At 25.5% G+C, this 13,777-nt stretch overlaps 1 long non-coding RNA gene across 1 annotated transcript in view; it reads right to left on the reverse strand.

Annotated features, from left to right (window-relative positions):
* LOC111626336 overlaps positions 1 to 13,295 on the reverse strand; it is a 33,483-nt gene extending 20,188 nt beyond the window's left edge. Inside the window, exons 1-2 of the long non-coding RNA XR_002756875.1 lie at positions 12,875 to 13,295; positions 3,898 to 4,098 (exon numbers count right to left, since the gene is read on the reverse strand). This is a non-coding gene — a long non-coding RNA (uncharacterized LOC111626336). The remainder of the gene's footprint in view (positions 1 to 3,897; positions 4,099 to 12,874) is intronic.
* Positions 13,296 to 13,777: the final 482 nt, after the last annotated feature.

Genomic DNA, 13,777 nt, shown 5'->3' on the forward strand with positions numbered 1-13,777 from the left:
ATAATTTCCGTGCGTGAATTTTGGTTGCGTGGCTTAATGTATGCCGTGTTGTGTCTTGATTAAAGCTAGCATTGATCCTGTTAACTAGAAAAGCGGAAGATTGATTCCTTAACCCAATTTGTCAAATAATCCACCTATATACCTGGTTGTCTTAACTATAAATGACAGATGGATAAACTGATCGATCGACGACATTCGAACAATGGAAGTCAAACAAAATTTTAAAACTTTATAACTTCAATTTATCTTATGATTTCATGGTTGTCAGGTTTAACGAATTTTTAGTTTGTAACTTATTTGTTTATATTATCTATACGAGCGTTTTCACTTAAAATTTAAAAGTTCTATTTAAAAATTTCGAGTGAGAGCTAAGAACAAAAATGGAGGGAAAAATATCAGGAAGATTTTATATCTACATAATTACAAATTGCTAACGGTATAAATATGCGCATTAATCATTTTAAGTTTCGAATAAAATTTGAAATACTAATAACATTACTCTTGAATTTTTTTTATATTCAATATAATGTCTACATTTTTCATGCTCTGACTTATTCCAAGTAGAATAACGTTTCTTTTTTCTCGGTTTAAGATATCTACTGTAAAAAATGATGATTTATTTAATAAAATCTCATCTGACTCTGCCTATGATAATGATATTCCTAAAGGAATAAGAATCATTCGATTGCATTCTTTCTTTCTCTTTTGTTCTCTTGAGAGAAATCCTGAGTTAAAGAGATTCGCTGCGTTACTGTATTTGCTTTTTTGCAGGTTGGATTTTTTCCAATTGGGCAGATTCATTCAGGCTCGTAATAACCCAAGCTATCATTGATAAGACCGAGAGTGACTTTGAGCAGAAATAACCAATAGGCTCACTTCTTGCTCTAATGACATTCGTTCATTTTGGTCCCTTGCCAAAGCTAGAGGTCGATCGCAACTTCAGTACATCTACAATGCCTTCTCCTTTCTCTCCTGATGGGTTTTATTGATTGATTCGTTGCCTAAGGATAAAGTTGATCTACTAGCCTTCTCTTCTAATGAAAAGAAAAATGGCCTCTTTTCATCAATTACCCTTTTCTCCTCTTCCATTCCTCTTATTTCATCTTTTAGATTTTTTAAATATACATTTTATGAAACTTTATCATGTTTTACTCGACATTACCAACTTCGCATTATTGTCATATCATCTAATATTACAATAACCCGTATATACATCGCAATATATGAATATGGAATTAAACTAAATTAACCAATTAAAGATCTCGAATTTCTTCGTAACTATTCAGTCAGAAATTGTTATTTTGTTTGATTTAGTATCGGAGTAAACATCTTAACAAGCGACATTACTAACTTTCTCTTTTAATGAATACGAAAACAGATTGAATTTTTCTTATCCAATCTGTTTCTCAGATCAGATAATTTTATTTTAAAAGAAATCTTTTTACACAGCAGCTTACTTTTTGACTTAAATAACGTATTCAATTTTGTTTATTTTTTTTTATTTATAAAACTGTTTCCGTATTTTTCTTCTATTTAATTATTAAATACGCGTATTGATATCCATTTTTATCAAATAAGATAATGTAATTTAATAATGTAATACAAGCTTATAAATGATTTTGTATTATTAAATTTATAATTCATTATAAAAGATCTATATTTATATTTATAGTAAAATCAATTATTATAATTTGAATATAGTTTTTTAAACTTAAAATAATGTTTTAAATCGTTTAATTGAATAAATTCTGCTTATAAAATTATATAATCTTGATAATATCAACGAAAATAATTGTTTTTATTAATATAAGAATTATACATTTACTTTAATAATCGATAAAATTCAAAATTTATTTTTAAAGAAAAAACATTAACGTTCGATTTTATTTTATTCGAAATATTTATGCGTTCTATACAGAATACGGAATATCGCTATCAATGCACTTTCACAGCAATATTTTTCTTTAACATTTTATTAGTAGTTTAATAAAGAACTATGCAATAAGGACATTTTTTTCTTTATTAAAAACAGAGGAAAAGTATCTGTTATGTTTAACTATTATAATACATAAGAAACAAATGTTGACAAAACAAAAAAGAAATGTGATGATATATTTATTTTTTAGAAATGTACACTTGTCTGATTATTCCTGCAAGGCATCCTACAAAGAATTTCTTTTTATTTATTGACGTATATACATGTATAACGGTGTCAAAAACGTCTAATGGTATTTGCAACCATACAATAGTGTCACTCTTCTATGACATAAAATGTAAATGACTGCGCCGCTATGAAAAGAAATTTCGTATTTAATTTCGCAGTTATGCAATATTGAACAGTTTTTCTTCATTTATTCATTCACTTTCCAATAAAATTTATTTTTCATTATTATTATTTTTTTGCTTTTCGCTTCTTATTTACAATTCAAAGAATGTTATTAAAAAAAAGATTGAAAAATTTCTTTTTTCTTTTAAGTTAAAACTTCTCGATAAATGAAAGTTTTATAGAAAACAATTGAAAATTGTCGCACTCAACAAAAAGGTAATTTAAACAATCGGCATTACTTTCTTTAATTCTCGTAGAGATACATTTAAATAATTTAAAATGAGATCTTTAGACGAATGTCTGCATTTTTAATTTGAATCGATTAATCTATTGTTCGTTGCTATGAAAGATTTACTCGGTGCGCATCAACTCCATTTATTTTAGACTGATAGATATTAGTTTAAGATTAGATACGAATAACGAATAACTGTAGTCATATTTTGCTGACAATATCACTTCATCTATTAACCATGTGCAGCAAGCAAGAAAAGAGACGGGAGCCGTGAACAAGCGGATAGTTTGCTATAACAGAAACTAATTTAGGTTGGTGTCGAGTCGTGGTTCATAAATTCGAGACTTGACACCACTTCCTGGAGATGAAGTTTGAAAATATAAAAACAACTTTTTGCCTGGCATCTTTCCTTTCTGTAAGCTTATATATAGTAAACAAGCCGTATATCAAGTTGCGATTTTTTCCCTTTTTACTAGCCAAATATGATAGTTTGCTCCTAATTCCATGTATATTTTTTCACTTTGAAACAAATATTTTATTATGTATAAGGCAAACTGTTTCACTCTTACGTTATCTATACAGTATGTAAATCCATAGAATAAGCGGATCAATAATAACTCTACCGTAAAGTAAATCTTCGATATTAGTTTGATGATTTTATATTTAATTTATACCTCGCGATTTATGCTAAACCAAGCATAATTAACGAAGCGATTGGAGGCACAAAGCAATTTAATCGTTTGGAGATGACTGCTTTTGAAGTTAAGATTTATATCCCTTTGCTCTTTAATGGATACTTCGACTGAGATACAAATAAACAAGCAGACATCATCATCACCAGTTGTGTAATTTATAGAAAATATCATTAAATTTTAAAATTAATGAATTAAATGTAAAAGGAAATATCCTACTGAACATGCAACATTTTTTGTTCCTATTAACTTTAAAAAACATCCAATGATTATACATACATTTCCTTTTTGTCCTCTTCAGCTAAATGCATTTTGCTTTAATAGTTTTCAAAGTTAATCTTTGAAATTTCCTATTTTACTTCACGTTTCATTTAAGAAGCGATTAAATTGCATTTTTTAAAATATTTTTATGAAATAGAAAAGATAATGTTTAAATATATGAACCAAATATAGAATGAAATGAACAAATTCAAGACTAAAAAAACATGAATAAATTAAAAATAAATTTATTGATAATTTTTTTTTTAAATTTAAATGATTTATTGTAATTGATAGTTTTCTGAATAAAAATAAAGGTTACTTGCATTATATTTATTTTTAAAATAATAAAAATTTGTTAGCGATTTTTCTAACAGGTGTGAAATTACCTTTATTGCATTTTTCGGGGTTCTTCACAGCATTTTCTAGAATTACTGGTCATCGATTGAAGATCAGGACTTCCAATCAACAAAACTTCTTTGGAAAAGGTAGTTTACTGTCTTCCCTGTTATCTGTTGCACTCAACTATGGAAAAGCTTTAGTTCTATTGAAAAGAGAACAGCTTCACATCTAATTTCTCTTCTCTCCATCTATTGAAAGCAGAAACAAAATTACATCCTACTTGTGTTATTTGTAAAAATGTAGAAACTATTTTCTAGTATTTTTATCGTGAAAATCTAGCAAAATAAATAATTTATTCAAATATTTAAATATCCTATAAACATCGATAACTTTTACCAGTTAAATATTACATAAATTTGAATATAAATTAATTTTATTACTGAAGCCTCCAGTTTAAGAATTTAATTAAAATTCAATTAACGTTACATAAATTATTCTTTATCAAAGCATTTTTAGTGAAAATCGTTATGAAATGTGATAATACAATGTAATAATAGCTTTATCATTATAGTCATCTATTCATATATCACATTACATTAGATATTATTAAACGAAGACATTTATAATTCATACAGATCTACTGAATAATTTATCTATATGAAATTTAAATAATATTTTAAATTATCTAATTGTTTTTAAATCAACATTTAAAAAAATATAAAAGTATTTCCACCTCTTAAAATGAAATAAAGAGATACTAAACATTTATTTTTTTCCATTTTCGCTCATTCGTTTTCGAAGAAAGTAACAAAAAAAAAAATACTTTAAATTTGGAAGCTGTTTAAATATATATTAAATTTTAAAAGCATAAAAGTATTTTAAACTATTCATTAATTTTTACAGAATAGTAAATGTATCAAGCACGATGCTAAATCAATACTGTAACTGAAAATTATTGATTTATAGACAAATGAAAAATTATCGGTTCTTTCCTCCGTATGATTTTTCATTTAAAGTAAATAAATTATAAAGATCATCACTAACAAATATATATTAAAAATTTAATTTTTAAGAGAAATTACTCAAGTAAATATGCAATAAAAATGTTCTTCATAAGCAAAATGATAAAGTATTTTAATCATTCTAATCATTTTGTTGTTAAAAAAAGTAGATCTTACGCTATCATTTCTTTAATATTTAAATATTTATAAACTTATGAATCAATTAAACAGAATTGAAAAAAATTCTTAAAGAAAGAGAAAAAGAAATAGATACGAGGATTAGATTTCCGAAAGAACGAAAAATAACACATATTTAAATGGCATTCTTAAACTTAAATTCTAGTAAAAATAAATTCTAGTTAAGAATTTAAAAAAGAAAAAAAAAAAAAAAACGCAATCGATAATTTTTATGCGTTTTTCTTCGGGGCCAAATCACATGTAAGATTATCTTGTCATTTCAGATTAAAACAAAGTTGCCACTTGATCACCGCCGAGTTATAAAACGCTCTTATAAATATATTTCTATTATAAATAAATAAATAAAATGGTGGTTTAATAGAGAAAATGTTCGATATTTCTTCGATTTTGGGTTTGTAGATGAGAATCTCTTTCGTGTTGAGTTGTAACAGAATTGTATCTGTAAGTGACAACCTCGGATTCTGAAAAACACTCCGAATTCAGGATGGTCCTTGTAGTTTCGCATTGACTAGAAAACGGTGTTCACAATTCCTATCTCTCCTCTAGAAGTTGTCTAGAATTCAAAAATTTGAAAAAGTCTCAACCATCTGCTATTGAATGGAAGCTACCGATTCTTAAACTAACTGTTAGTACGATGTCTACAGCTTTTCGCTTATTCTTATAGAAATTATCTAATGGTTTCTCCATCACTTTCATTATTCTTATATAATAAAGATGCATGGATACAAAAGGTAATGTCTGTATCCTTTAGACTTCCTCAAAGTTTAACAAATTCAGAACTGTCTACAAGTTTCTCGCAGAGAATGTTTACTTCTAAGACGCATTTTCATTATAAAAGGCGCTTATGGTGATAAGCATATGAATTTTAAGTATTATCGATTTGTCGATAGCTAAAATTTAATACTGATTTACATCATCGGCTATTATTTAGCTTAGACATCATTTTGTCTGAAGTACAGCAAACCTCTTCAGATAAAATGAATAATATAATTTGTCTTAGTTTGCTAGAAATTTTCCTGAAAAAAAATCTATCAATTAAAATCATCGTAATTTCATATTTATGCCGAAAGTTTATTTTAAAATTAAATAAAATATTCTAATTATCAGTAAATATAAAACAATAAATGTCGCTTTTGATGAAATTTCATTGAAAGCCAAATCTTAAAATAGTATTTTAATAATTAACAAGTTAAAGAGTAAGAAAAATATGTCGGAATATTGTTTAATTAAGTAAACGAAGTAAAATCAAATTTAAATATTTATTGAGAAAACTGACAAACACAATTCCTATTTCTGAAAAGAAAATGCTAGAAAATAAAGTTGAAAATGTCGATTTTTGTTTCTTACAAGTCTAGAGTAAACATACTGTTTTTTAAAGATATATAAAATTTTTAAGACAGAATATATTTTGAATATAAATGATTTATTATATAAAGTGAATTGACTTCTTTTAAAGTCAACCTGAATAAGTAAAGATAGCTTCAGATTATATATTTAGTTTTGCAGTATAGTCATTCGTAGGAGAAGATTAATGTGCTGCTTTCTTATAAATTTCCGTTCTATGATGAAAAATGTAAGTTTTCTTTATTCTCTAATCAACATTTTTGTTATTGGTTAATATACATAAACCTGACATTTTCCCTATTTTATCGCGGTTTTTGCCACCTCAATGATAAATTTAGCTTCAAAGTCTCCGAAAAATATGAAATGCGTTCATTTAAAAGTGCTAGAGGATAAAAATATCATTTGAGCCAATTGAACTCATTTAAAAGCAGTTTTTCAAATTATTCTTCGGAGTATCTTTATATAGTTGGCTTCGTTATAAAACACTTATCGATATTTTATAAAGCGATGAAATAGTTTTTGTAGTTTTTAATCTTTCACTTTAAAATCATATATTGTGGCCTGTAAATTTATTTTGTGGCTTTTATTATTAATTCAAACAATTATTACTGTCTTTTCTTACAATATAAAGTTTATTTAATCGCTTCTATTATTTTTCCAATAAAAAGTTTAATATTATCCTCTGTATTTTTCAATAAAATATATAAAGTTATAGTGCAACTTACAAAAGTTTCTGTTATATTCAATAAATACTATTTCTTCCATTACAAAAATATGATCTATACTGTCATATATCAATTGAAGTACTGCATTTTATTACAAAATTATTATATTAAAGATTTAGTCTAATTTATGTTTCATCAACACGTTAAAAGATAATGTGCAATTTTTACGGCATATTTCTGTTTACTACTACAAAACTATGTTAGAAAACTTAATTTATCATAAATATTTTGTCATTTTCAAAATGATTAGACTACTCATAAACTTCAAACTATTTTTATTTGATTAATTAAGAAAATTAAAGCCTAATTTAAAGCACATATTTTTTAAATTAATTTTTCTTAAACTAAAAATCTATAATAGAAATATTTAACGATTCTTGTTAAGAAAAATTTATTGATAAAATTGTAAAATCGATATAGGCCTACTTTCAAAGAACAAAAAATTTTATAAGATAAGAAATGTTGCCTAAACACTAAATCTGACGAATATTTTAAAGAATAAAACTATTTCGTTATATATAGTACGAATATTTCTTAATGTATTAGACAACGAAGCGCAAAATGCTTGTAAAAGACATTAAATCTGCCAACAAGATTAATATTCATGGACGATAATGTTACATCCAAACTATGCGAAGATAAACGTCTCTAACCTGACAAGATATGCGAAATCATGCACAAGAAAAACTTTTCTTTAGTATTATATTTAAAGAACTACAGACATATTTCTTGTCGACAACTTTTTACTTGGGTGACATTGAAAGATGTCAGAAATTCTATTGTTAGCTACGAGTATGTTGGAGTTGACAAAAGATTTTTCAACAACCTTTCAAAAGAAAACGTGCAATTCGAGTTTGGTATTTGTCGTTATATTTAAGAACTCTTTTCCTGTTTTTCCTTCAAAATATCTTAAAAGGAATGAACTGACTATACAAGAGAAACATCTAACTTTTTAAAAATTTAATAAAATGCGTTGTATTTAAAACATCTATTTCAACAATCGATAAGAGAATTTATTTTTTTTATTTGAAGTTCCTTTAAATTTCTGTATAAATATTCACGAAGTACCGAATGTAGTTTAAAATAAATGAAACTGTATTAAAAAACTTTATAAAATGTTACAATAAATAAGATACTTATCTATCAGATATAGGATGCAGATAAAGGACAATCAGAAAATCAATAGCAGTTATAAAAAATCTTTTCGTAATATATATCCGTTAAGCAGATAAGATCTCACTATTGTAAAACACGGAATAATCGATTGGATTCATTTATTATACATCCCAAAAGAGATATTTTACCTGCACACATGACAGCACATTGTCGCAATACTGTGAACATCAACGAAAAACATTTGAATGGCGAAAGAAACTTCTAAAAGAGAATTCTTTGGATAAAGTTTTAAAATGTAAAATACCTTAAAGTACGCAACGCCTGAAAGTAAAGAAGAGTCTACGTTTACACTGCAAACACTCCATAAAAAATAATCTATCCATCGATAAAGACTTTTCCTGGATGTTTACATTGTAAAAACTTATATTCTCTATATTAACGCCAGTTATTAGGATAATATTTTAAAAGATAATATTGAATTATTGCTTTAAAATGTAATAACTACTGCAGATCCATCTCTATGAATATTATAATTATCTTTATAATAAATTACATTTACATAATGATCTTTGGGAGAGTTATCAATACCGATTTATCCCAGAGATCATTATGTAAAGTATGTAGATGATATATGTAGAGTCTATATCCAGGAACTAGATATAATCTATTTTCTACGTATGTGAATCTATATATCATCTATTTATAATTTAAGAACATCTATATCTATAGTTTGATGCAAAAACAATCTATCATTATGCAAAATATTAAACGAAAGCAAAAGAATAGATATTTACCCATTTTTGAGATCAGAATATATAGTAAATCCAATATATTTTTCGAATAAATTAATAAAATTGATTAACAGTAAACCAAACTTGTATAAATATTTTTAAATATAAAAATAAAACCAATAGAACAAATTTTAATTTTCTATTACAAGCAAAAATTCTCACGTGTAAAGTTTTATCGATTGCAATAATCAACTAACCGTCCATAACAGATGAATCTTGAAAGGAGCAACTGACTAGTCTATCTAAACTTAAAGCCGAAAATAAAATTAATAAATTGATCGAACATATCGGAAGATTATATTAAAATTCCTTTAATAAAGCAACTCCTTTCATCCTAGAAGAAGAAAAATGATAAGAGACGATTTCTAATCATCAAAACATTGACTCTTGATTAATGTCCAAGAGCATATACAATAAAATGCATAATAGGCCATAATTTAATTAACAACGGCTTCTTCATCCATTTATCGATTCATTCCTCTAGATAAACTTTGTTCCTTAAGTTATTAGTTATATTATGAATCGAAACTATTTGCGTTTTTCATACATTATATTCCCGAGAATCGTCTCTGTAAAGAAACCATGCAATTTTTTCCCCTATTAAATTCGTGTTTTAATACCGTTAACTTTTGAAATTAAAGCAAATGATATCTAGGTCGTTCAACCCTCAGCAGGAGAAACTATTCTCATTTATGAAACAGCCAAAAATAAAGCAGACTTCTTATTATTCATGGTGTGATGTAAGTCCACTCTTGTGCTTTTCTTCTAATCCTAGAATGGCTTTCCACCACAGGAAGTTTCCCTGAGTCATATCAATGATCTTATATTAGCTAGAAAAATCAATTATACCTCGTGATTTTTTCAACTTGTTTTATATTAAAGAAAGAATCTTTTTTTAAAAAACAGAATAAAAATTCAATCAGAACTATATGAAAATATTGAAACTTTTAAAAGAAATATTTGATTTGGATTTATTTATTTATTTATTTTTAAACTTTTAAAGAATCACAAGATTCACTCAAAGTAATAAATAAATTTAATTTTACGAATCCCGATAAGTTCTAAAAGATAAATTTTTCAAAATTAGTTTTACAAAACATATTAAAAACAGAAAGAAAATTACTATATGATGACGGAACATAAATCAGAAAATTTAATTTTCGGATAAGAAAGTTAAAATTGCTTCTATCTCTATCTGAACGAAGAAATATTGATAAAGAAACGAATTTCTAATGAAATACTTTTATAGAATAAAAATATGTACAAATAATAAAGTTTAAGTTTTTAAATATAGAATTATAAATTTAATTAAATAATAAGAAAATTATTCTGTTATATCATTGAATGCTAGATGAAGAGAGAGAGAGAGAGAGAGAGATCAGTAGGATCGATAAACGTTATTCTAAAAAAATACTTCAATTTTATTGAACTGATATACAGTTCAAGTGTAATAATCAATTTTAATAGTAATTTAAGCGACATATTCTAGTTTACCTTCTAATTTTAACAAATTTAGCTAGAAGCAACCATAAAAACTCTCGATTTTCCCCTTTTGTTTTCTTTTCTGCATCAATAAGAAGAAGCGGCGTTTCTTTTTTTAAAAAATAAAATTTTTAATTAAAAAAAATGTTAAAACAACATTGTCGAAATTGATTTAAATGGGATTATTTTAACAGGATAAATTACTTTTAAGTTATTAAATTAACTAAATGAATATTTGATAAGCTTATTATAATTTTATAGTTCAGATTTGATTATTAAAATGCTTTTTAAGAAACTTATTGATGATAAGCTTTTAACTGAAATTCAATTGTAGTAATAAACTTTCACGAAATAACCATTTCAATAAAAGTGGTTAATGCATTCTAATTACCATTTTCAGAGGAAACAAAATTTTTTTTACAATAATAAAGTATTGAGATAAGCTTCCAATGAAATTTATTTGTTGTAATTAAGTTTCCTTTTTTTGCAATATAATTTTAATTTTAATAATTCATCAATTTTTGCCGGAGAATCATGCACTAAAAGGATAATTTCATAAAAATGTTTTTTGGAAAAAATCATATTCCAATAAAATTTACTGTAGTAAATAAATTCCATTAGCAACTTATTTCAATATTTTATTGCTGAAATTAAATTTCTATAATAATTTTTCCGGGTAATGAAATTTTGTTTAAATTTTATTAATTATCATTATTAGAAATTGCATTATAAGAATACCATAAATCAAGAAAACTTGATTAACTAACTTATGCGAACGTTTTTCACACAGTTAATAAAATTTCATTAGCTTCTAAGATAAAAATGTATTTAAAATTAAATAATATTAGTTATAACATGCGTATAAGTTTGCATTAAAAACACCTTTAAAAGTTAAATTTATTTAAAAAAAAAAAAAAAACATACCTTTGGTTAAATTACCACAGTTAAGCCTTGACAAAATACAATTTTTCTTTATTGAAAAACTTAATTAATTTCTATTATTATTAAAATTCATCTACAGAATAAGTTATAATGATGATGTTGAATTTTTATTTATAACAGTAAACTAATTAAACTAAACAATAACCATTGTTAATTCTAAATTTCAGCTGCACTTTCCTTTTATATCATCAGTTTTGTTAATAGTAAAACATATTTTAAGATAAACAACTAAATTTTAACCATAAATTAATCTTACCTTACGATAATCACAAAATATTAAAGAAAAGATTTATAAATTTCTTAATTAAATATAGAATGAGGAGAAAATTACCGTACACAAAGTTTAATTTATAAATACTTTATCATCTTAACTTTCGTACTTAATTTAAAATAAAATTAAATATTTAAATAGCCATCTAAACAGGATACGCGATAGCTTGAGTTTTCATTTTCTTAAGAGAAGTATAAAACGATTTTTTTCCCGTTTAAAATCAAAAATTATATTTATCTTGATGGATTATAATTTTTATCGAAAATCACTCTGGAAGAGTTTGAAATTCTTCACATCATCCGAAAAGATGCTATAAGTTTTCTTACCAAGCAACAAGAGTTACTTTCGGAGTAGGAAATGTAAAATTAATATCCTGCAAAAGAGGCGTATAGCATGCGCTAGATAGATTTTATTACCCTTCTACTCTTATCGTTATCAACCAGGTGACGTTATCTTTTAATATTCCGGGAGTAAATGAAGATTAACACGACCAGGGAACAAACAACTAATGCTACAACTCAGGATCCCACTGGATAATTGCTATTTATAGTTAATCTCCGTTAATCCATTGTAAAATCTTTATGGCACGACTCCTTTAATTGTTTCAAATTCATTAATATCTCTATAAGCTCGATTCTTCCATTAAAAATATTTAGTTGCGATAAACCGAGTCAAAAGTTTCAATATTCTCCCAATATTTCAAAGCCAATATGAACTAACAGCAGCTTAATATTATTTTTTTCAAAATGAATCAGAGAATGACAATTATTCTCATGTTCTAGAAATTTATTTTTTAATAAATTAAATTTAGCATCAATCATATATTTTTCTTCTTACGACCGTTATAAAGGAGAAAACATTTCAAAAGAGTAAGTATCTTGCCAAATGTCAACGAATATTGAAATTCATGATTGATTTAACTAGATTTCTCGTTTTCTTTCCAGTAATATCTTTCACCGAGCTTCGAATACATTATCTATGTTTTACATGAATCTCAAAAGATTGTAGCTAGAAATCTGTACATTTTCAATAATATAAAATACATCTTACCAAATAAGTTCAATTTGTAACCGTCACGAAGACAAAATTGTACAAGAAAAACTATCAAATTTATATTTTGACCTTATATAATAAGTGATTATTCAATAACTTACAGCAGAAAAGATAAGAATCGACTAAAGTTTTTCAGTTTCCAACATTTACGAAATGGAAAAAAATGTGAAGGCGGAACATTTCAATCTAGTGTTGACGGTGTTTTTATCTAGAAGACGAATTACATGCCATAAGAGAGTTATCCACTAGTAATGATAATGGTGGCAGAAGATATAAATGTGACGCTTTCATTCTGTTGATGGGAGTTTGAGAGAACATTAATACTCAAGATACTACAGTTCAATATAGAAAAGACCATTTTCAAATCGTTTTTGTTTGCATAATAAATGGCAATCTTAAAAGTCTGAAAGATAATTATGGAAAAAGTAAAGTATATACGATGATAACCTTGAGACCTTTTTATTTATAATTCATTAAAATTAGTAAAATTAGACAGAATAATATATGCAAACAGCACAGATGTTAAAACTATAATTGTTAAAACATAATTTCGAACAATTAAATAAAATGTCATATGACCAACAAAGTTATTGGTCATAAAGAATCGAACATTGTTATTGATTTCATTAAGTAGCAATAGTTAATTTACTAGAACGTTTATTTGGTAGTAATAAAAAAAACATAAATTAAAAACGATCAAATTTACCATTTATACTAAATAATAATAATAATAATAATAATAATAAACTTGTTAATTACATTAATTTTTTACAAATTAAAATTTAATGAGTTTAATTATTTTTTCAAATAATCATCTCATCCGAAATTCTCGAGAGCTTGAGACTATTTGAATAAAACATTAATAAAAAAAACTTATTTCTAGAAACAGAATCTACTAAATGTGTTCTTAGCGTTAAAATTTGTTTTTACTTACATCTCTCAGCCAATAATCAAAGCCAAGTTTACACATATTACCAAAATTACTTTCGATGTGTTGGGCAGTT

Source organism: Centruroides sculpturatus, unplaced genomic scaffold (assembly GCF_000671375.1).
Source record: "Centruroides sculpturatus isolate CEXI.00-Female unplaced genomic scaffold, Cexi_2.0 scaffold22, whole genome shotgun sequence".
Taxonomy (NCBI): domain Eukaryota; kingdom Metazoa; phylum Arthropoda; class Arachnida; order Scorpiones; family Buthidae; genus Centruroides; species Centruroides sculpturatus.